At 39.4% G+C, this 23237-nt stretch overlaps 1 long non-coding RNA gene across 1 annotated transcript in view; it reads right to left on the bottom strand.

Annotated features, from left to right (window-relative positions):
- Positions 1-16062: 16062 nt before the first annotated feature.
- LOC133274489 (uncharacterized) overlaps positions 16063-23237 on the bottom strand; it is a 539792-nt gene continuing 532617 nt past the window's right edge. Inside the window, exon 3 of the long non-coding RNA XR_009745160.1 lies at positions 16063-16074. This is a non-coding gene — a long non-coding RNA (uncharacterized LOC133274489). The remainder of the gene's footprint in view (positions 16075-23237) is intronic.

The following is a 23237-nucleotide window of genomic DNA, read 5'->3' as shown; positions in this document are numbered from 1 at the left end:
ACAGTAATTTGTGCTTTTCTGTAGGAGATACTAAACTTCATGGACTTTCAACAGGTTCCAGTAAGAAAAAATCCTCTCCAGACTTAAATTGCACACTTGGCAGCTCAGATGAGTTGAACATGGTTCCTGCTAGCTCAGTCAAAACAATATTCCTCTGGTAGAATTTTAAGCATCCCAGATGAACTGTGTTCAAAGTTTAATTCTCACTGAAGTTGAGGGAATTGCCCCTTATTGCCCTATTAGTTCAACCATAAGACAGCTTCTCTATTTCAAAACCAGAGGTATGCATTGCTATTTTTGCAGAGCAAATATGGTTGTAGTAAGAACTCTCACAACTTTTAATAAATAAATTGTTTTTCTCAAGATCTTATACTAATAACATAAAATATGTAACTGTTAACACTGGAAGGGAATTTCCCCTCTCTCCCTCCTTTTCCTTATGTTTGTTTAGGAGCATACATATTTTCTTATTCCATATGCTTTGCCCTAAACTTTCAGGAGAAACCCTGAATGAAAAGAAAGTAGAAAAGAATGGAATTCAAAGTGTGAAAAATAAAGATTCCAACACATATGATACAAATTTAAATTTACTTTTAAAAATAATCACAGAATTATAGAATGGTTTGAGTTGGAAGGGATCGTAAAGCTCATCCAGTTCCAAACTGCCAGCCACAGGCAAGGGCACCTTCCACTAGACCAGGTTACTCAAAGGCCCATCCAACCTGGCGTTGAACACTGTCAGAGATGCGGCAGTCACAGTGTCTCTGGGCAACTTGTTCCAGTGTCTCACCACCCTCATGGTGAGGATTTTTTTTCCTAATATCTAATGTAAATTCACCCTCTTTCAGTTTAAGTTTCCCCTTTGTCCTGGCATTACATGCCCTTATAAAGAGTTCCTCTCCAGATTTATTTTGTTGGTGTTTCTATAGAGTTGCACTTACAGAATATAAGTATTTCAGCTTTTTTCTTTTATTAATTTTGCATAAATAAGTAATTCAACTCTTATAAAATCAAATTTTAAAAAATCCGTATTTTGTCTATTAAAATGTCTTTTTTTTAGCTCGTTTTATTTATTCGTGATTTTTTTTTTTTTTTTCTGTGAGGTATTTTTATTGTTAGCAGAATTCAGTGTATGCAATACACTGTTCATTCATTATTCACAGAAGTCTTTACCTACATCCACGACTCTTTTCTAAAGACAAGAAAAAATTGAAACTAATGCTAAAAACAGAGCCAATTGTGAAAAGCTGCAGAGCTTTGTGAACATGGCTGCCTATGAAGTCAGAGCTAGTGGTTTAGAGCATAGTAGATTCTTTTGGTTTTATCCATCACAACTGGCTAAAATTAAATTCTTCTTACCAATGATATTCTGCCCACACTGCATCTTGTGCCCTCCAGATGACTTACATTTTGACAAATGATTTAATTTTGAATACTGGCCTATCCTGCCTTAGTCTGAGATTATCTGTGTGTGGTGTGGGTGGTGGTGGTGTAGACTGGGTTGACTGGCACATCAATCTTTCTGTGGAATAGCATAGTTTATAATTCTGTATACATATGTCTTATGATGATATTTACACTTTCTTGCCCTAGTTTTATCATGCAGAAAAAAAGTAAGAAATCAGAAGTGACTACACTTCTTTATACTGTGTTATTTATAATTAATGGTATTTTAAGGAAAAGGGTTAGAAGAAAGAAATTAACAACAATATTGTCATAAACTGTTAGCATACCTTAAATAAAGCCAAGATAAGTTGCATGATGTATGTCCTGTTAGTTCCAGTTATGCCTATAAGTGATGGTTTACACAGAATTATTTGCTTTTTTTTTAATCCAATATGTTACTGGTGAGACAAATCTGTGGTTCAGTAGGGGAGACTGGCAGGAGGATGTTTTCCCTTTCAACCTGCTTCTCCTGCTCCGTCTATAAAAAGAATGGTCTAATGATCAGAAGTCAAGAAGGCACAATATTAATCTTTGCGAAAAAAATCTCAGCTGAAGATTTCTAAGAAGGTTTAACTCTAGCATCTGAAGAGCATATGATGAATGGCTGGTGACCTATTTTTTGCTCTTCAAAGCTTTATGATTTGTGCCCTAAATCTCAGTCATCTACAACATGCTTTCTAAGAGAGTTTAAAAATATGGAATTGGAATGAGGACAAGACTGTAGTGTCACATAATTCAAAAGGAAAATACTGTGTTGTACAAATTTCTGGGATAATAGCAATACTTTTTCTTGGTTTTGAAAGGGATCACTGAACATTTGCTGTTCAAATGTCAAATGAAGAGTTTCTGAAATTCCACATTTTTATTTCATAGTTTGACAAAAAGTTATATAGAAATGGAAAAGGTTTCACAGATGATACACAAATTTTTTAACCCCAGACATCGTTACAGCCTATGAAGAGTAACCCAGTGTCCCTGGTGTATCCTGCACAGGGAAAGCAGGGTAGGAAAACATATTATGTGGAAAGTCTGAGGCTCTTTTAATAATTTTCTTATGGAATTGCAACAAATAATTGCGATTAACAAATTGGGAGAGGCTTTCCCAATGTTTATCAACACTTTTGGCATCACACCCATTAGCTAAACCCAAATGTGACAACCAACCAAGTGTTGTTCCATCTAAAAAAGAAAATTAAATACTTCCTTTCTTTTACAAATTTGCTCAGTTGTTCAACCCTGTCTATTAAAGTGTATAAAGCAACCCTATCCTTCAGAACACAAATTCAGTGGGACTTAAGCAGCTAATTGCAAGTGTGCACATGGTCAGCTCTGCAGCATGCAGACACACTTCAAATACTTTACTGAAAAGAGAACTGTTGTTATGTCATGATGTCACATAAGCCAGATAACAGTGGTGAAATTTTGAAGGGATAAGAACAATTATAACTAAATTAGATTTTGTTAAAAAAAATCATAAATTATGTAACAATAGTAGGCTCCTTTTATCTATTTTATGGAAATTTGTTAATTTAGCACTTGAATGTAAATATGCCTTTTCTATACGCCAAGAAATGTCAAATGAGTGTGGTATAATTATTCTGAAACTATTTGAACATTATTCTGTTCAATCTAAATATAATCTAATATTTTCCATGAGATAACATTGTGGGCATTTAAGAAATTTTCCTGGCACTGAAATCAACATTAATAGGTACTGGATTATTATAACAAGTTATATATATATCTTCTCTGTATTTAAAAGTAAAACAGAAAGCAACATTAGTAAAGAATATGACAGTCCAAAATGAATTGTCCCATGTCTATCTATCTAGTCCAGGTAGAAACTGAGGTATAAGGGTGATAGCAGTGTTTAGTCTGACCATTCCTCAGATGTCTCAACATTATAGAACCACTTTGTCTTTGATATCATCATAATGAACTAAGAGTATGCAAAGAAATTAGTGTTCTAAAGGTCAGTGAGTTCTCTCTGCTGAGATCATAGAATCATAGAATAGTTAGGGTTGGAAAGGAACTTAAGATCATCTAGTTCCAACACCCCTGCCATGGGCAGGGATACCTCACACTAAACCATGTCACCCAAGGCTTCATCCAACCTGGCCTTGAACACCGCCAGGGATGGAGCATTCACAACTTCCCTGGGCAACCCATTCCAGTCCCTCACCACCCTAACAGGAAAGAATTTCTTTCTTATATCCAATCTAAACTTCCCTTGTTTAAGTTTTAACCCATTACCCCTTGGCCTGTCACTACAGTCACTAATGAATGTGTCTCCTCAGCATCCTCATAGGCCCCCTTCAGATACTGGAAGGCTGCTAAGAGGTCTCCATGCAGCCTTCTCTTCTCCAGGCTGAACAGACCTAGTTTTCTCACCCTGTCTTCATACAGGAGGTGCTCCAGTCCCCTGATGATCCTCGTGGCCCTCCTCTAGACTTGTTCCAACAGTTCCATGTCCTTTTTATGTTGAGGACACCAGAACTATGTAGCTAGTTGTAGTGATAAACACTGCAATGTAGGCAACAGTCACTATCATCAACATAATATACATCAAGTAGACTTCCCAGGACCAAATAGTTATTATATTCTCTAGATTTTCTTACCATATAGCTTTCACACATAATTGATATGAGAAGGGGTACTCCCTAATTCTTTACATTGGTTATGCAGTTTTCACAGTATCACCGTATGCTAGAGATTGGAAGGGACCTCGAAAGATCATCTAGTCCAATCCCCCTGCCGGAGCAGGAACACCTAGATAATGTTACACAGGAATGTGTCCAGGCGGGTTTTGAATGTCTCCAGGGAAGGAGACTCCACAACCTCCCTGGGCAGCCTGTTCCAGTGTTCCATCACCCTCACTGAGAAGAAGTTTCTTCTCAAGTTTAAGTGGAACCTCTTGTGTTCCAGTTTGTACCCATTACCCCTTGTCCTATCATTGTTTGCCACTGAGTAGAGCCTGGCTCCATCCTCGTGACACTCCCCCTTTATATATTTATAGACACTAATAAGGTCACCCCTCAGTCTCCTCTTCTCCAAACTATAGAGACACAGCTCCTTCAGTCTTTCCTCATAAGGGAGATGCTCCACTCCCTTAATCATCTTCGTTGCCCTGCGCTGGACTCTCTCCAGCAGCTCCCTGTCCTTCTTGAACTGAGGGGCCCAGAACTGGACACAATATTCCAGATGCGGTCTCACCAGGGCAGAGTAGAGGGGAAGGAGGACCTCTCTCGACCTACTAACCACCCCCCTTCTAATACACCCCAGGATGCCATTGGCCTTCTTAGCCACAAGGGCACAGTGTTGGCTCATGGTCATCCTGTCGTCCACTAGGACCCCCAGGTCCCTCTCCCCTACACTGCTCTCTAACAGGTCGTTTCCCAACCTATACTGGAACCTGGGGTTGTTCCTGCCCAGACGCAGGACTCTACACTTTCCCTTGTTATATTTCATCAAGTTATTCCCTGCCCAATTCTCCAGCCTGTCCAGGTCTCGTTGGATGGCAGCACAGCCTTCTGGCGTGTCAGCCACTCCTCCCAGCTTAGTGTCATCAGCAAACTTGCTGATAGTTGTCGTGGTTTAAACCCAGTCAGGTAATTCGTTCGCTCACTTCCCCCCCTTTTCTTGCCCTCCCCCTGCTCTCGGAGGGACGGAGAGGAGAATCGAAAAGAATGCAACTCCCACCGGTTGAGATAAGAACAGTTTAGTAACTAAGGTATAACACAGATCACTACTGCTACCACCAATGATAATAATGATAAAGGAAATAACAAGGGAAGAGAATACAACACCTCAGCACCAGCTGACCGATAACTCGCCCCCCAAGCCCGACCAAGCTCCGACCGATACCTCCTCCAACCCTGCCGTCTCCCAGCCCTTCCGGCTAACTCCCAGTTACATCCTGGGCATGACGTGCTGTGGTATGGAATACCTCTTTGGTCAGTTTGGGTCAGGTGTCCTGTCTCTGCTTCCTCCTGGCTTCCCCTCCTCCCTGGCAGAGCATGAGGCTCACAAAGTCCTTGGCCAAACCAAAACATCCTTGTTATCAGCTCTGTTCCCGAGCTGAAAGTCAAAACACTGCACTGCACCAGCTACCAAGAAGGAGAAAAAAAATGACTGCTACTGCTGAACCCAGGACATTATCCACCCCTTATTCCATACCATTCACGTCATGCTCAGTTCCCACATTTTCAATATACCATCACTCTTATCTTAGTGCACTCTTATCTTAGTGCATGGACCAGTCCCTATAAAGCTGCTGAGTCCATCTGGTCCATGATGTCAGGCTCCACCTCTTGTAACAGTCTTCCAGAGCAGGAGAGACTGTGTGCAGTGTTCACACTTGTGAATAACCTGGGCAATAGTGTCCATTGCTAAGTCCACCCCTCAATCATGAGTCCATCTCTATGTTGCATCCCTGTTCTGATGACCTGAAGTGCCATGGGCCCACCAGGCTTAAAATAATTCACTGTCCCCTTCAGCAGTTTCTGCAGCTTGTTGCTGGGGACTCCATACAGCTGCCTTCCATCTCCGATGCTTCCAAAGCACTGGAGGGGCCCAGTGGACTAGATACTTGCCCATACTGTCACACACACCCTGCCACTCATGACTGTCCTTCCCTGGGGAAAACCTCTTGGTCCCCCTATATTGTCGTCTAACCCCAGACAAGACCCAAACCTGACTCTGCTTAACTTCTGAGATCAGACAAAATGGTTGTGGGTAGAACACAGTCTGTGTGTGTGCCAACATGCTGATCTCCATCACAATCAGCAGGCAGGTCCCAAGGATGCCCAAAGGCCATTCAAAACCTTCAGAACTCTCAGTTGATGCTGCTGTACTTGTCACTGGTGCTGGTGTAGCTGCTGTGCTTGCCGGCTCTCCCACCGCCAGCTTCTCTTTTTCTGAGTCCAGCTCTTCCTCCTCTGCCTTGCTGGGAAATGCTGCGTGGTCTCCTGCATCCTCCTGGGGCTCGGCGGGCGGCTTCCGGGGAATGCTCTCGGCCGTCGCAGGGCTCGGCTCCTCCGCGGGGCTCGGCTCGGCCGCGGGGCTCGGCTCCTCCGCGGGGCTCGGCTCCTCCGCCGCCTTCTCCCGCTGCTCGGCAGCCGCCTCCTTCTGCTCCTCGACCGCCCCGACCTCCTCCACCAGCAGCCGTCCCCTCGCGGCCTCCGGCCCTGCTCCCGCCGCCGCTTGGTGCCCGGGGCCGCTCTCCCGGGCCGGTTCGGCTGCCGCCGGCTCCCGGGGCCGCTCCCCCTCGGCTCCCCGCAGCCTCACGAAGATGGAGAGTAGGGTGAGGACCAGGACGGTGAAGAGCAGCCGGACGGCCAGGTACAAGTCCACGGCCACGTCCGTCCCGCCCTGCTGCTGGAGCCCGCCCGTATTACAAGCCATTGCCATAAAGCACATTGAGACAAGAACCTTAGCCCAGGCCCCACACTTGATAAACACTATCACAGCAAATACCGGCTCTACGTAAGTTACAACATTCTGAAGCTGTGAGATCAAGAGAAACAACTCTGAGAGCCAATAAATCGTCATTGTGATGAGTGACTATTAATCTGGTCAGATCTGTCGTTATCTCAACCCTTCGTGCCCCACGTTGGGTGCCAAAAAGAACTGTCGTGGTTTAAACCCAGTCAGGTAATTCGTTCGCTCACTTCCCCCCCTTTTCTTGCCCTCCCCCTGCTCTCGGAGGGACGGAGAGGAGAATCGAAAAGAATGCAACTCCCACCGGTTGAGATAAGAACAGTTTAGTAACTAAGGTATAACACAGATCACTACTGCTACCACCAATGATAATAATGATAAAGGAAATAACAAGGGAAGAGAATACAACACCTCAGCACCAGCTGACCGATAACTCGCCCCCCAAGCCCGACCAAGCTCCGACCGATACCTCCTCCAACCCTGCCGTCTCCCAGCCCTTCCGGCTAACTCCCAGTTACATCCTGGGCATGACGTGCTGTGGTATGGAATACCTCTTTGGTCAGTTTGGGTCAGGTGTCCTGTCTCTGCTTCCTCCTGGCTTCCCCTCCTCCCTGGCAGAGCATGAGGCTCACAAAGTCCTTGGCCAAACCAAAACATCCTTGTTATCAGCTCTGTTCCCGAGCTGAAAGTCAAAACACTGCACTGCACCAGCTACCAAGAAGGAGAAAAAAAATGACTGCTACTGCTGAACCCAGGACAATAGTACACTCAATTCCCTCATCTAAATCGTTGATGAATATATTAAATAATACTGGTCCCAGTACTGACCCTTGAGGCACTCCACTAGTTACAGGCCTCCAACTAGACTCAGCCCCATAGACTACAACTCTCTGGCTTCTCTCCTTCAGCCAGTTCGCAGTCCACCTCACTACCTGATCATCCAGTCCACACTTTCTCAGTTTAGCCGTGAGGATGCTGTGGGAGACTGTGTCAAATGCTTTGCTGAAGTCAAGGTAGACCACATCCACTGCTCTGCCATCATCCATCCACCCTGTTATTTCCTCATAAAAGGCTAAGAGATTGGTCAAACATGATTTCCCCCTGGTGAAGCCATGTTGACTGCCCCTCATAACCCTCTTATCCTTGATATGCCTTAAGATGGTACCAAGGATAAGGTGTTCCATCACTTTCCCAGGGATGGAGGTGAGGCTGACCGGTCTATAGTTACCCGGGTCCTCCTTCTTGCCCTTTTTGAAGACTGGAGTGACATTTGCTTTCCTTCAGTCCTCAGGCACCTCTCCCGTTTCCCAAGACTTGGTAAAGATGATGGAGAGTGGTCTAGCAATGACTTCCGCCAGTTCCCTCAGCACCCGCGGGTGCATCCCATCTGGACCCATGGTTTTATGGATGTCCAGATTGCTCAACTGGTCTCTAACCCATTCCTCATCGACTAAGGCAAACCGCTCCGTCGACCTGACTTCATCTAAGGTCTCAGGGGTACAGGGCTCTTCAGGACTGCCTGCAGCAGAGTAGACAGAGACAAAGAAGGCATTCAGTAACTCTGCCATCTCTGTATCTTCTGTCACCAGGGCACCCATCCCGTTCATCAGTGGGCCTACATTGCCTCTGGTGTTAGTTTTGTCTGCCATGTATTTAAAAAAGCTCTTTTTGCTGTCCTTGACCCTTCTCGCCAGGTTTAATTCTAAGGATGCCTTAGTCCTCTTAGCTGTCTTCCTACATCCTTAAAAGCATAACTCAGCACTGTGCAGACAAGGCATATTTGTACCTCCTGATAAAGTTTCAACATCAGAAGGAAAAGATACCATCTTTTCATGCAGTTTTTTTCTTATCTGAACACTCTTTAGTATCGCTATCTAAGTTGTGTTTATACACTTTCATACATTTAAGGAAAAAAAAACCCCACAAAACAGTCTTAGGTTGTCTTACCAGATGGAACCAGAAAATTAAATGCATCACTGTGTGAACAAAATCATAGAATAATAGAATGGTTTGGGTTGGAATTGACCTTAAAAGTTACAACACCCCCTGCCATGGGCAAGGTCACCTTCCACTAGACTAGGGTGCTGTCCTGGGTTCAGCAGTAGCAGTCATGTTTCTCTTTCTTGGTAGCTGGTGCAGGGCAGTGTTTTGACTTGCGGCCTGGGAACAGAGCTGATAACAATGATGTTTTGGTTTGGCCAAGGACTTTGTGAGCCTCATGCTCTGCCAGGGAGGAGGGGAAGCCAGGAGGAAGCAGAGACAGGACACCTGACCCAAACTGACCAAAGAGGTATTCCATACCACAGCACGTCATGCCCAGGATGTAACTGGGAGTTACCTGGAAGGGCTAGGTGACTGCAGGGTTGGAGGAGGTATCGGTCGGTGCTTGGTCAGGCTGGGGGGGGGACGAGTTATCGGTCGGCTAGTGCTGAGGTGTTGTATTCTCTTCCCTTGTTATTTCCTTTAGCATTGTTATTATTGGTGGTAGCAGTAGTGATTTGTGTTATACCTTAGTTACTAAACTGTTCTTATCTCAGCCTGTGGGAGTTGCATTCTTTTCGATTCTCCTCTCTGTCCCTCCGGGAGTAGGGGGAGGGCAAGAAGGGGGGGAGTGAGTGAATGAGTTACCTGACTGGGTTTAAACCACGACAGGTGCTCAAAGCCCCATCCAGCCTGGTCTTGACACTTTCAGGGATGGTATATCCCCAACCTGTTCCTTAAATCTCCTCCAGTTCATGTAGGTTATTAATAGAAGCCAAGATATCTATCATGTTAGAATCTCAAGAATAAAAGGTACTAGATAAATATCAAACTTGATGATAACATCTTTTTCATATTGAAACAATGACTGACAGGTTGTTAATACATCAAGATTTCTTAGGTAATGGATGAGCTATTGTGCAAGTTGGTGGTTCAACATTAACTTTAATAGAAGGAGACATCTTACTGCTGTGCCTTACTTCTGAAAGGATTACCATATCCATCTATACTCAGCACTTAAATTGGACCGAAAGAAGTGCCATATCCATCCATCATTGCCAAATGATAGATTTTCATCAGTTCTTCACAAAATTGAATTGCTTGGACAGTCTGCTGAGATAAATTTATTGCTTTCAGAAAAAGAATATTCTTGGCCTTGACAGCTGAATATCAACACAAGAAGTGTTTATAGAACTGCAATTTACTGCATAGTGGAACCCCTAAATCTAATGTCATTGTTCTTTCCCTACATTTTTTTAGTTGCTTTTCTTTTCACTTTTATATTTGCTAAGAAGGTATTATTATTTTCCCATGGTTTTAAATATGATTAGATATTTTTTTGTAAAATCTACATTAAACAAAAGGAGGAAAGGACATTGTATTTATTAACATATGGGTGTCTATCCCTCCATCTGAAGTTGGAAGAAACAAAACAGAAGTTACTTCTGTTCTTGGAAAGAACAGAAGACAGTAAGTAGAAATTTTTCATCTTAGAAATGGACAAAAAAGAAAGCGAGCAGTGCTATGTGTCCCTCTTGCTGTCTTCCTCTGGCATTAATTAAATATTAATATTTAATAAATTCAAACAGACATATACCCATGTATATACAAAAAAGCTTGAACCAATTCCAAGACTTGAAACCAGCACTGGATTTTCATTTAATTATTTAAAAATATTGTTAGTCCATCTGCTTCTGGATTTCAAATAATTACAGGACCCAGTAGGAAATAAATATCCCACTTATGTTTAAAAAGATTATCCCAAAGTAATCCCATCCTAACATGGCTAAGAAGTAATGATATGTGGCATACCTTATAAGGAGCATGATCTGTTACTTGGGACCTCCAGAAAAATTCTCCAAGAAAAAATAATTCAATTATTCAACTATCATACACCAGGAATTACCTCAGTGCTTAGACTCTAGATAATAATAGAAGATGGTATCCTGCATACAATGGAATAAAGTAAGAATAATCCCAATTAATTTCATTAGTTAGCTAAAAATGTGAAGGAGGTCAAAAATAGGACAAAAATCTTATGCTAAACATTCAAACATTAGATGTTCCAATTTTCAAGAAATTATGTAGAGGAGGTAAATTGTACTCAGTTTTTTTTTGTCAAAAAAACCTGTTATTTTTCAACTGTGTTTTGAAAAATCTGAATTTAAAAACAAAACTAAGTATTTTAAAATAATTGATGCAATATATTACTGTTGCCAGCTATAAACCAGTGTATTTTATATGTGTAAATAATATTTTAAACATTCAAAAAATGTTAACAGATCAAATTAATGTTCAAGCAAGAGGAGATACGCCTCCTTAAATTATCGGAATTTATGTTATGAAACTATTTTATTAGATGTTGTCACTGAGATTTATGTGATAGATGGTCAGAATTTCAAGACCTACAAAATGATTTTGTTAGGTGATTGTGATTTTGTTAAATTTAAACAAACTTTAAAAAAAAAATTCTCTTAATTTGCTGTTCTTTTCTGAGATCCGCATTCCTCATGTTGTGCCATATCCTTCATTAAGAACCTAGGTTTAGAGGCTTCATAGAATCACAGAATCAAAGAGTCATTTAGTAATATAAGCTAAATATAGAAAAAGCAATTCTATGGAGAATAGATTTTGAAAATGAGTTTGAATTATCAGAAAATGTCCTATTTTAGTGTTTCTTATATATTTTCTGATAACTTAAACTCATTTTCAGAATCCATTTTTCATTGAACTATCATCTACCTTTTCTATGAGCTCTAGCCACGAAAGGCTTCCAAGTATGCTTCTTTCTTGGAAAGTGTGTTTGTTAGTCTTAACTTCTGCATTAAAATCAGTCATATTCCTGCTGAAGCTTGTTTGGATTAAGATCCATTTCCAGTAAAGTTTGAGTGCAACTTCTTGAACATTAATAAAAAAATAACACTTCTACCAAGGTACAAAAAATACCAGGATCATCCAGAAAAAGAGCTGTCCTCATTCATTTCATAGAAATTAATGAAATTATCTTATTCTTGTTAAATGAAATCATGAGCATGCAAATTCCATGTTATTTAATCAATTGAGAAAATATTTTCTTCTCTGAACAATACCTTACAATACTTATTTATCATGTAAACAAATATGATGCAGAGATGTAACATTAAGTGTACTCAGGTACATAATACTGATAAAGTTAGAAATGTGAAAAAAGCTTGTCAATTGATATCTGTAGTAAACATTTCCAGAATGTTTTAAGTTTACATCTGACTGTAGGAATTAGACAAGAATCCCTAATTATTAAGAATGTACACATCTCAGTATACATGTTTCAGTGTTTGGTTCTCAATTTTCTCTCCCCATCTGTTTGCAAAACCAATTTATGTCTTCAAATGATATATATAAATTGTAATATATATGTATATATATAAATTGTAATATATGGATTTCACTGTTTAAATCAAGCAGTGACAAAGTCAGCAGTTTGCTCTTTGTTTATGATTATGTAAGCTTTTATAACCGTCTGATGATGAGATACATCTAAGGAGATGCTAAGGAGCAAACCAAACTACTAAGTAACACATTTGTAAGTATCCCCAAAAAGCAAGCCAGTATGCATGTAAACTATAACTCATGAGTGATGAGGGACTCTGCAATAACACACTGCTGTAAACAGCTGTTTACAAACACACTGGCAAAGTAACCAGATAGATACACATAGACTGCATTATGCTAGACATGAGTGTCTCTCAAAATGTGAAGCTGAGTATTCAGAGTTGAGGAGCACATGAATGACCTGTAACAACAAGGCAAATTGCCCTAAAAATTGCCCTATGCAAGAAAAGGAAATTTTAAGTAGCATTTCAGCACAATTTCACTGAGCTACTTAAAATCTGGTATTTCTCTCCAAGGAGTTAGTTCTGATATTCTCATTCGAAATTATGAAGAAAAGAGTTGTATTTTTTAATATTTGCCAGTAGTCATGTGTAATAATGTACTGCAAAAATTTGAGCAAAAAAATCCTTTCTAAAATACTTAAACAGCAGAATTCTTATTTTAAACATTGCATGTTTTGTGAAATTTGTAAAATCATCCCATTTTCTCTCTCTTCTTAAAGTTTCCCTTTGGACCCACTGATATAATAACTTTTGAGAATGAGGGGATGGCAGGAATTTTATTTTATTTTTTTAATAGAAACTTTCAAATAATATTAAAATCTCTGTGTATAATTTCATAATATACTGACTTTTCTGATAAAAATAGAAAATAAAATAGCTGATGAGTTACAGTACAGTCCTAGAACAAGTGAGAACAACAACTTTTTGATATTGACTTCAGTAAGTGGAATCTGATATAGTTATGTTATAATTGGTATTTTGAAAACGAATTCACCTCTGCTGTGTTTGAGAATAAAGAGAAAGATGTAAAGACTAAGTGATATAAAATGAATAGTTTGCCATACTCAGCTTTTTAATATTATTAGAAATAAATTTTGCAACCATTTCTTTAAAATTTGTGTACTTTCTATTGCTTGTTATTTATATTATTCTTTTGAAACCATACAATTCAGACTGCAGTTCCAAAAACTTGATTGTCCTCCTCCTATCATTAATTATCAAACTTTATACACTTTCACAGTGTTAGATAGACCGGTTATCGCCATCAAGAAATATCTGTACCATTGGCTTCTCCACAGCATTATGAAACAACTAATAACACACTACAAGTTGTTAAATAACTCCTTTTTCATCACAGATTAGAAATGCTGCATCACATTTTGCAGATAGTCCAGTTCTTGCTGAAGTTCTGTCTCTGTGTTATTCAATGTCACATCAGACTATACCTTATAATACCTTCAGGGAAATTTCACTTCTTGTACATTCGTTATCTGGACATAAAAGGGAAGAATTAATGATCCAAGAGAACACTGAACACACGCCACACACTTGTGTGTCAAGTCGTATGAGTGGAATATAATTCAGAAAAAGCAGCATTCTTATTTAAATGTCTCATCTATTCTTCATTTAAATAGGAGGAATATAATATTCTGTCTTTTGTTTCTTTACCAAATGCATAAACAAATAATTTTTTGGTCCTGTAAAAAGGATCAAATTGGATTATATAATTTGATAAAGATTAAAAAAAGTGTGAGTGACAACACACACAAATATTAAGCACCTCTTATATACATGGTATGCTTAAAACATCTGTGCTATAAAGGGAACATTACAAATTACAAATTGACTAGGGGTATAAACCCATGAAATATGCCATCATTATTTTAGTAGAGATAATAATTTAGGGTTGCTGCTTTTTATTTTTGTCCTGCTGTTTCAAGTGTGTCGAACTGTAAAAAACAAGGTAGATCTGAAATAGCAATGCGCAAAGAATGTTAAACATTTATATATATATATATACACACACAACAATCTTTAACTTTTCTTGTTATAGAAGCTTGGTTTTAACTGTTTTGTTTGAATCTTTTGTTTTATTATGCAAAAAAAATAAAAAGACAAAACATCCATCTGTGACATCAAATGATAACTGATAGTCATTTGGTGACATCAACAGAAATTTTTCAATTAATTCTGTTACAAACCTAATCATTGTTGGGTTTTGTGTGTTTGTTTGTTTGTTTAATACAAATCACATGGATTTCTTTCTAACTAGCTGTGACTTGTCCAAGTACCCTTAATTATATGGTATCTTAAGTATCTGAAGAAGTGATAGCATTTGGAAAAGGTATGTAATATACCAGAGGATTTTCAACATAAATGAGAAAATTTGCCTTTAAGGGTTGTTTTGGGGATAACAATATTGTATTAAAAAACACCATAGCTCCTCCAGGATATGTTTTGTGTGATTCAGTGTGTCTTAAGTAATGAGAATTGCAGGGAGTGAAATAAATATTTCAAATAAGTGCATAGGTTCTGAAGACTTAATTTTGTTGCTAGTATGTTTTCATAGTGTGAAATCAACGGAGTGTATAACACCTATGTGCTTTTACAGTTCAAACAAAATATGTATGAATGTCTATAAATAATTTGCACAACTTTTTTTTTTTTGAGAGACAGCAGACAATTTCATACCAAGATTCACTGGAAGTTGAGTGAGGATGTACTGATATTAACAGGTCTTCTCTCAATTGCTCAGAGAGTACTAAATATAAATCAGACATACAGAGAGGCACCAGCAATCTACTAGTGGAATACATAAAGTTAAATTCAGATTACAGGTAATCTTCCCTGGGCTGTCTGTACATCCTGGGCCTCATATCTTTATTTTTATAAACATCTGGGCCAGAGGAAGGCAGGTAATATTTTACAAAATCATACTTTTCAGATAAGAATAAGGATCCTATAATTGATATTAGTCTAAACATGTGTATGAATAGCATTTGTTAGTTCCAGCAAGGGTTTAAAATTTCTTTAAATCCTATGTACAGGGACATATATATGATCATCATATTCCCCTCCCCCCCCCCCCCCCCCCCCCCGATTAAAATCAAATCTTACTGATTTTAATTTGAACAACAGAACTCTTTAGGCACTTTTTTTATACTGTACAAAAAAATAATACTTAAAATTCCTCTCTCATGCCATATGCATGTACTTAGATTTCCTCTGAGACTGACAGTCTCAGCAGATTTTGCACATATATCTTCTACATTCTGAAACATAAACCAGTTGTTTACAAAGCTTGCATACTGTCTTGGAAGACAAATCAAAAATTTCTGACATAGAATTGGAATGGTTACGGTTGGAAAGGACCTTAAGATCATCTAGTTCTAAACTCCCCTGCCATGAGCAGGGAAGCTGCACACTAAACCGTATCACCCAAGGCTCTGCCCAGCCGGGCCATGAACACCACCAAGAATGGAACATTTACCACTTCTCTAGGCAACCCATTCCAGTGCCCCACCACCCTCACAGTAAAGAACTTCCTTATATCTAACCTGAACTTCCCCTGTTTAAGTTTTAACCTGTTACCCCTTGTCCTGTCACTACAGTCACTAATGAGGAGTCCCTCCCCAGCGTCCTTGTAGGCACCCTTCAGATACTGGAAGGCTGCTATGAGGTCTCCACGCAGCCTTCCCTTCTCCAGGCTGAACAGACCCAACTTTGTCAGCCTGTCTTCATACAGGAGGTGCTCCAGCCCCCTGATCATCCTTGTGGCCCTCCTCTGGACTTGTTTCAACAGTTCCATGTCCTTTTTATGTTGGGAACACCAGAACTGTACACAGTACTCCGAGTGGGACGTGGTTTAAATTTTCTGTGTATTTCCTCCTTGAAGTGGTTTGCTGTACCAAGTGAAGTTGCCTGAAATCAGACCACTCAGAAACTGCAGTTCATTCCCTCAGAGGGAATCCCACCTTTTCTGTAGCACTTCATTTTCTGGCTTTTGATGTCGTGATATTAAAGACAACAATTATGAAACAGGTGAACAGAAATAATCCTCCTAATGAAATGGTGCATTTTTTCTAACCAACAACCATCATCAAGATCTTTCTGTACTATTTAAATGAAACAGATGAATCACCCTCAAAACTCAACTTCATGTCATTTATATGTGTTGCTTAAGACCTTTATCAAGTAAGGATTGAACAAAGATGAGATGATCAGATTTTCTAGAGGAAAAAGACAAAACAAAACTTTCCAAAAAGTAGAGGGGAAAGCACAAAAGCTGAAATCTAGGTAGATTCAGGGTTCCACAAATGAAAAAAGAAAGGGAATCTGAGGGGAAATCAGGAACATCCCTTACAGTGCCACAGTGCTCTGAAGAATGCCAGAAGCATTTGAATGCTGCACACAGGTTGTACCTGTGGAAGGCTCAGTGATTACACAACTCTGGCATGCACCCAGGTAGAATTTTCTCCACCCAATACTGTGATCAGCTCCTACTGGAGAGACAGCTGAGACAGAATAGGTGTTTTATCATATTACAGGGTGTTCATAAGACTCAATGAAATAATGACATTTCCAAGAAATGGAGAAATTTACTGGTTTTCCTTTTTTCAAATGTGACTGGAGGACAGATTTATAAGAGTTAAAAGGCTCACAAAAATAGGTATTTCAAGAACAGCTAAGCAGACAATATTGCATTTATATTTTTGTATCCAAATGTTGTTCATGTTCTACTTGCACACCCTTCAGAATCGCTCAGAAAATAGGAACGAGCAGCCTTAAGAATGTAATGTAAATCTGTGCCTTTGTAATTGTGGCTCTGTTTTCCAAGGATTCCAAGGAGCATGAGTTAAATAGCAGATCAGAGTGTAACAAACCCATGAACAGTGTTCCTTGTATTAACACTGCAATAAGGTAATCTTCTTGAGATTAGTTGCTTGCAGCTCCTGTTGAACCTTGTGACAAATTACATTGAAATTTTCCTAGAGAGACCCTTACTGACTTTAAGCCACATGATACTTAACGCAAGTCAAGTGAGATAGCGGTGGGCTTTTTGATTATATCTGTCTTGTCTGTGTTGTAGGTAGGGTTACCCTCCAGAGTCTACTGAACCACAACAGGCAGTTACTTGTCTCTGGCTAGTTTTCTCTAAGACAAATCTACCCAGGACTGGGCTAGTCACAAGAATTTTGGATTAAAATACAACAGGGCCAGTTTATCTCAGGGCTAGGAACTGTTCCCAGTCGTCTTTAATTTAGTAATGTAGACATAACCTGTTAGTTTTAATTGTCTTCCCTTGCCATTCCTACCCCTTTAAATTGGAAACACAGATGGAAAAGCAGCCAGTGTATAAAACAATTTGCATCTCATTTGCCTATTGTTAAATGATAAAGCAAACAGCATGTAGAAAGGCCTTAGGAAGAAGGAAAAAGAGGGTCTGAAATGGAAGAGTGCAGCCAATGAAGCAAATATTTCTCAGCCTGACAAATTCCATATGACCCCCAAGAAATATCACACTTGTGAAATTATAGGAGTACTTGACCTCCGTGCTGCTAGCTAGCAGCAGAAGGGAGGAGAAAGAAGTGGAGAAAAGACAGAAACAGCAACTTCTTTGAGCCTCTCAACATTTTACTGGATCTCCTATTTGGAAACACTCTATGACATTATGTCTTTGGTTGGGACAGTGCAAGAGATTCTTTGGCTTATGTAGTATCCTCTACAATTATTAAAGATTAATTATTAAGATGTGGGGACAAGTACAAGGAATTAAAAAAAATAAAAATAAAAGCTGCAGAACACTACAGGGAAGTTAGAGTATATGAAATAAAAATAACAAGACTCTTCCAGGTGCCTCTACTACCATTCAAGTTCAAAAAGGCAAAGAAAATACACTCTATCTGGAAACTGGTGCAATTTCCTGTGACCTTTGTCACATAATGTCTGCTGCTTTATCACCCCCAAAAAGTTAAATATTTGCAAGCTGTGGAGAATTTTGTGCAGATCTTTGTCAGGACCCTTGTCAAAAATAGATTTACAGTGCATCTTAAGTGCCAATATACTAGCTAGCGAAAGCCTGATCATAATGTCTGCTCTGCTTCCTTCATGGTATAGTCTAATTATTCTTTTGTTTCCTTTGCTAACACATATGGTCATATAAATGTGATATGCCTTTGACCATAATCTGAAGTTTAATTAGTTCAGTTATTGAAGAAGAAAAGCTAATAGCAAAAAGGGATGGTATAGAACGAGGGATACTTTATTTAGACTGGACATCTAAACTTGTCCTTAAAAGATACTGGGATATAATCTTTGTGTTTATAACCAGGACACTAAAGAAATACAAGAATAAGATATCTATAACATGAAAGTTGAATATGGACTAAAACTACTAATTTGATCCTTGATACATAAATGAATGACAACAGATAGAGTTCATATCATTAAGATCTTTGATACTATGTGTGACAACTCCTAAACTGTTGTGTCCAGCTCCAATATCAGCACCTCATAAAGAATGCAGACAACTTGGGAGAAGGCCAGAAGAGGACCCCCAGAACAAGAGAAATATCATTATGACAAATACCTCTTTTAGTTTAGCAAAGAGGGGTTGGACTAGATAACCTTTAAAGGTCCCTCCAACCCAAAGTATGCTATGATTCTATAATTTGGTGGATAAAGAACTGGCTGGATGGCTGTGCACAAAGAGTTGTGGTCAATGGCTCAATGTCTGGCTGGAGACCAGTAACAAGTGGTGTCCCTCAGGGATCGGTGTTGGGACCGGTCTTGTTCAGCATCTTTGTCGCTGACATGCACAGTGGGATTGAGTGCGCCCTCAGCAAGTTTGCCGATGACACCAAGCTGTGTGGCTCAGTTGATACATTGGAGGGAAGGAATGTCATCCAGAGGGACCTTGACCCGCTTGTGAGGTGGGCTGATGCCAACCTCATGAAGTTTAACCATGCCAAGTGCAAGGTCCTACACCTGGGTTGGGGCAATCCCAGTCACAGCTACAGGTTGGGCAAAGAAGAGATTCAGAGCAGCCTTGCAGAGAAGGGCTTGGTGGTGTTGGTTGATGAGAAATAATATGAGCCAGCAGTGTGAGCTTGCAGCCCAGAAAGCCAGCCGTATCCTGGGCTGCATCAAAAGGAGCGTGACCAGCAGGAGAAAGGAGGTGATCCTGCTCCTTTACTCTGCTCTCATGAGACCTCGCTTGGAGTATTGTGTGCAGTTCTGGTGTCCCCAACATAAAAAGGACATGGAACTGTTGGAACAAGTCCAGAGGAGGGCCACAAGGATGATCAGAGGGCTGGAGCACCTCCCTTATGAAGACAGGCTGAGAAAATTGGGTCTGTTCAGCCTGGAGAAGAGAAGGCTGTGTGGAGACCTCATAGCAGCCTTCCAGTATCTGAAGGGGGCCTACAAGGATGCTGGAGAGGGACTCTTCGTTAGACTACATTGATAGGACAAGGGTTAACGGATTCAAACTTAAACAGGGGAAGTTTATATTGGATGTAAGGAAGAAATTCTTTACTGTAAGGGTGGTGGGGCAGTGGAATGGGTTGTCCAGGTAAGTTGTTAATGCTCCATCCCTGTCAGTGTTCCAGGCCAGGTTAGACAGAGCCTTGAGTGACATGGTTTAGTGTGAGGTGTCCCCGCCCATGGCAGGGGTGTTGGAACTAGATGATCTTAAGGTCCTTTCCAACCCTGACTATTCTATGATTCTATGAATCTAATTCTGTGATTGACACTATGATAAAATATTAATTGATGGCTTGGTTTGTCCTTCAGAACAAACTTGTATGTGTGCATTAAGTATTGACACCGGGAAATCAAATATGGTAACTGGTTTACAGCTGAGGTGACAATAACATTTTAGACCAGAAAAGCTGGGAATTGAATCTATGCATATAAATAATATTATAGATCAAATATATATTATATGAAGATACAGATCATTGTATTGAATTAACCTTCAAATATTTTTAAAAGAATTCTAGTAGACCCTTATTGAATATTTAAATCAAGTTGGGATATTTCCACACAAGATACAGTATTTCTGGCAAGTAGGGAAGGAACATGTGATAATCCCAGGGCATGCTTTATGCAGGAGGACAGACTAAACATTGGCCTTAAATGCTGCTGCCTTCTGGCTTTCATATCTGTGAATCATCAATCTGAGATTCTTTTGAATTGACTCAGTCTTTGCAAGGGGGAACTTGTAAGTTTAGTCTCTAACATCTGAACACTGACATAGTGTAGAAGCTATCAATAATGGTCATAGTTTAATGTCTATGCTACTGCGTTTCCCAGCCTTGGTTTAATAATCTCTGAATTACCGTGGATTCACTAGATAAATATCCAGGTTTTTCAATATACAGACTGAAGCTTTGAAATCTACATGCCACTTCTTGTCATACCCAGAAACAATATTGGTATTTTTTCAGCAGGACAAGGAATATCAGTCAGATGACTCTGGAAATCTAAGGTGTGAGTAGGTAGAATAGAAATCAAGAAGGGTATTTCTGTAGTTTACCTATCTTCACTCATTATTAGTAATGATCTATTCTTAAAATTCCATTCAGAGTGTATAAATGGCTGGAATACCAAACTTTAAACAATGGTCTAAACAAGCTAAAGGATCCAGTGATTAAACTATTATTTATAAAATTGTTGTTTGATGTCCTTGGAACAGAAAATAACAGGGGTATGTTTAGACTGATGTATACTTATCCACACACCACACATGGATAAGTCTTCTAAGCATTTTCTTTTTCCTTGAAATATCCCAGTGAAAGGAGAATCTCTAGCATTTCTCAGGCAAGTACAGTAGTCTGTGAAATCTCTTATTTAGCAGAGGGAGGTCAGGGTAGGGTGTTTTGTATTTTTTTAGTAGCTTAACATGAGTGTACTTCATTGCTTTTCAGGGAATATTTCTTGAAATGCCAAAGCAGATGTCTAAAAATGCATCATATTTTGTGCAGTAACCCTCACTCATAAAACCCCTGCTGTGCATGTTAAAACTTAATAGCTGGAATATATCATATTAACACACCAAAAGCTATATTGAAGTAACGTTATGGAACTTGTACCCAAAAAAATGTTAGGGAATTTAGTGTAAGTGATTTCACTTGAGCTTTACATCGTTTGTGCTGAGTGAGTGACACGAGGTTGTGAAATCAATTCGTGATGTGAGTATTCGAAGGCTGAGACTACAGTGTAAACCAGTGCAGGCAAAGAAAGCATGTGTGTCACAAAGTGATTTTTAACTAGAAGGAATGCAGTAGAATTAAAAACATAGCGTTCTCTCAAAGCTATACTTACATTTATGGATGAACATAAACCAAATTAATTAAAGGGTTAAGGCTGCCAGAAGCAGGGAACACCTAGCATATTTCTCCTCCTGTTCCATACTGTCAGCAGTTTCCAGGGACCCAGAAAATACAGTTGCCTAGAAAAAGGGAGTTACTTATTTTCTTGGCATTAGTTTTGTTTGAAGGCTTTGTACTGTGGATAAAATTAATAAAAGAAACACAGTTCTTAATTGTGGGGACTGTGTGTGCTCGAAGGGTGGAGAGGGAGGAGTTATCACTGACTTTAGGAACAATTATAAGAACAATTTAAACAAATGCAGCAATGTGCTTTGATTGACTAAAGGTAGTTAGTAAGACACATAATTACAGCTGTTGAGTGTTTTCCATTGAACTCCTTGTTTCTACCTCACCCTTCCTAATTTTTTTTGACTTAGGCAGAGTAAATTCCATATAATTCTATATGCTACTGTGATACAGTCAATTTGTAGGTTGTTCAACAAAGACAAATGAATCCAAGCTGTACAAGTCTTAACTAGGGTTACAGTAATCACATATATGTTAGAAAGGTGGACAGCAGTGAGATAGGGAAAGGGTCTGTTCTGACCTGGGCAGTGGTAAGGTAAGGCAGAAACAAGAATAACTGGATACCTAATAAGTCATAATCAGCCAAATAAATCATAGGGTGTCAGGCACCATTTCATTATGGTGAAGCTTAAGAAATTTCAAGTAATCTCCCTAGACATGCAACAGAAACTTCTGTTGAGTAATATTCAGAGATAAGTCAAAACTTTGGAGAATGATTAGTTGTGCAGTTGCCAGTAATGTAGGCAAAGTCTTCAATTCTCTCTTTCTTTTAATTCTGATTATTGAACATTCTTTAGACTATTTCTACATTTTAACTCTCAGCTAAAATCTCAATTCTGATAATTTAAATAAGGTAAAAGGCAGATGAAACTATGCAAAACATTTATGGCTTTTGCTAGCAATAGTTTTTCCCAATTTGTTTATCTTTTGAATAATCAGCTGAAATATATTCTTGTTGTCACAACTACACTTTTATAGTCCTTTTAAACATATCTTTACATTGACTTTTTTTAGCAATCCACTTTTCTTTTTTTTTTTTCTCATTTCCTATCAATTTCAGTCACCAGCACTTCAGACCTTAACAAAAGGTGCTGTACAAATGCAAATACATTGGTAGACTCTTTCTCAATCCCCAGTTTTCAGTGTTCCATCTCCCCTTCTACAAGGAGGCTGGGATCAAATTTCAAGTTAAGGGAAAGTGGAAGGCAGACTAGGTGCATGACATTAATAAATCTAAGCAATACATGCAGACAATCTATGCAACTACACACTGTGTTTTGGACTAGTCCTTTTTTCTTTCTTTCCCAAAGTGTTTACTTCTGAAAAGTCTACAAGTTATCTGAATTCATGTGGCTGGGCACTTTTCTGTAGGGGGTCCCAAAAGACTCAGAAATATTTCTGGTTCACAGTAGAAGCTACAGAACTTTTTCAAAACCTTTGATGAATTTTAAAGAGGCAATAAAATACAAACAATAATGAAACACTGCATTAATCTTTGTTAACATACAGGAAAACTGAGGCACATGTTATTTCTTGTAAGTGTCAGAGGAAAACAAACTCCGAAGTTAGGAATCCTTAGTTCTCCAGTCACTCTCTT

This window comes from Pezoporus flaviventris, unplaced genomic scaffold, assembly GCF_033815535.1.
Source record: "Pezoporus flaviventris isolate CSIRO_AGI_PZ_B2104156 unplaced genomic scaffold, CSIRO_AGI_Pfla_v1 ptg000036l, whole genome shotgun sequence".
NCBI lineage: Eukaryota > Metazoa > Chordata > Aves > Psittaciformes > Psittacidae > Pezoporus > Pezoporus flaviventris.
The sequence above is the reverse complement of the archived record's forward strand: the minus strand, read 5'-3'. Positions and strand labels throughout refer to the sequence as shown.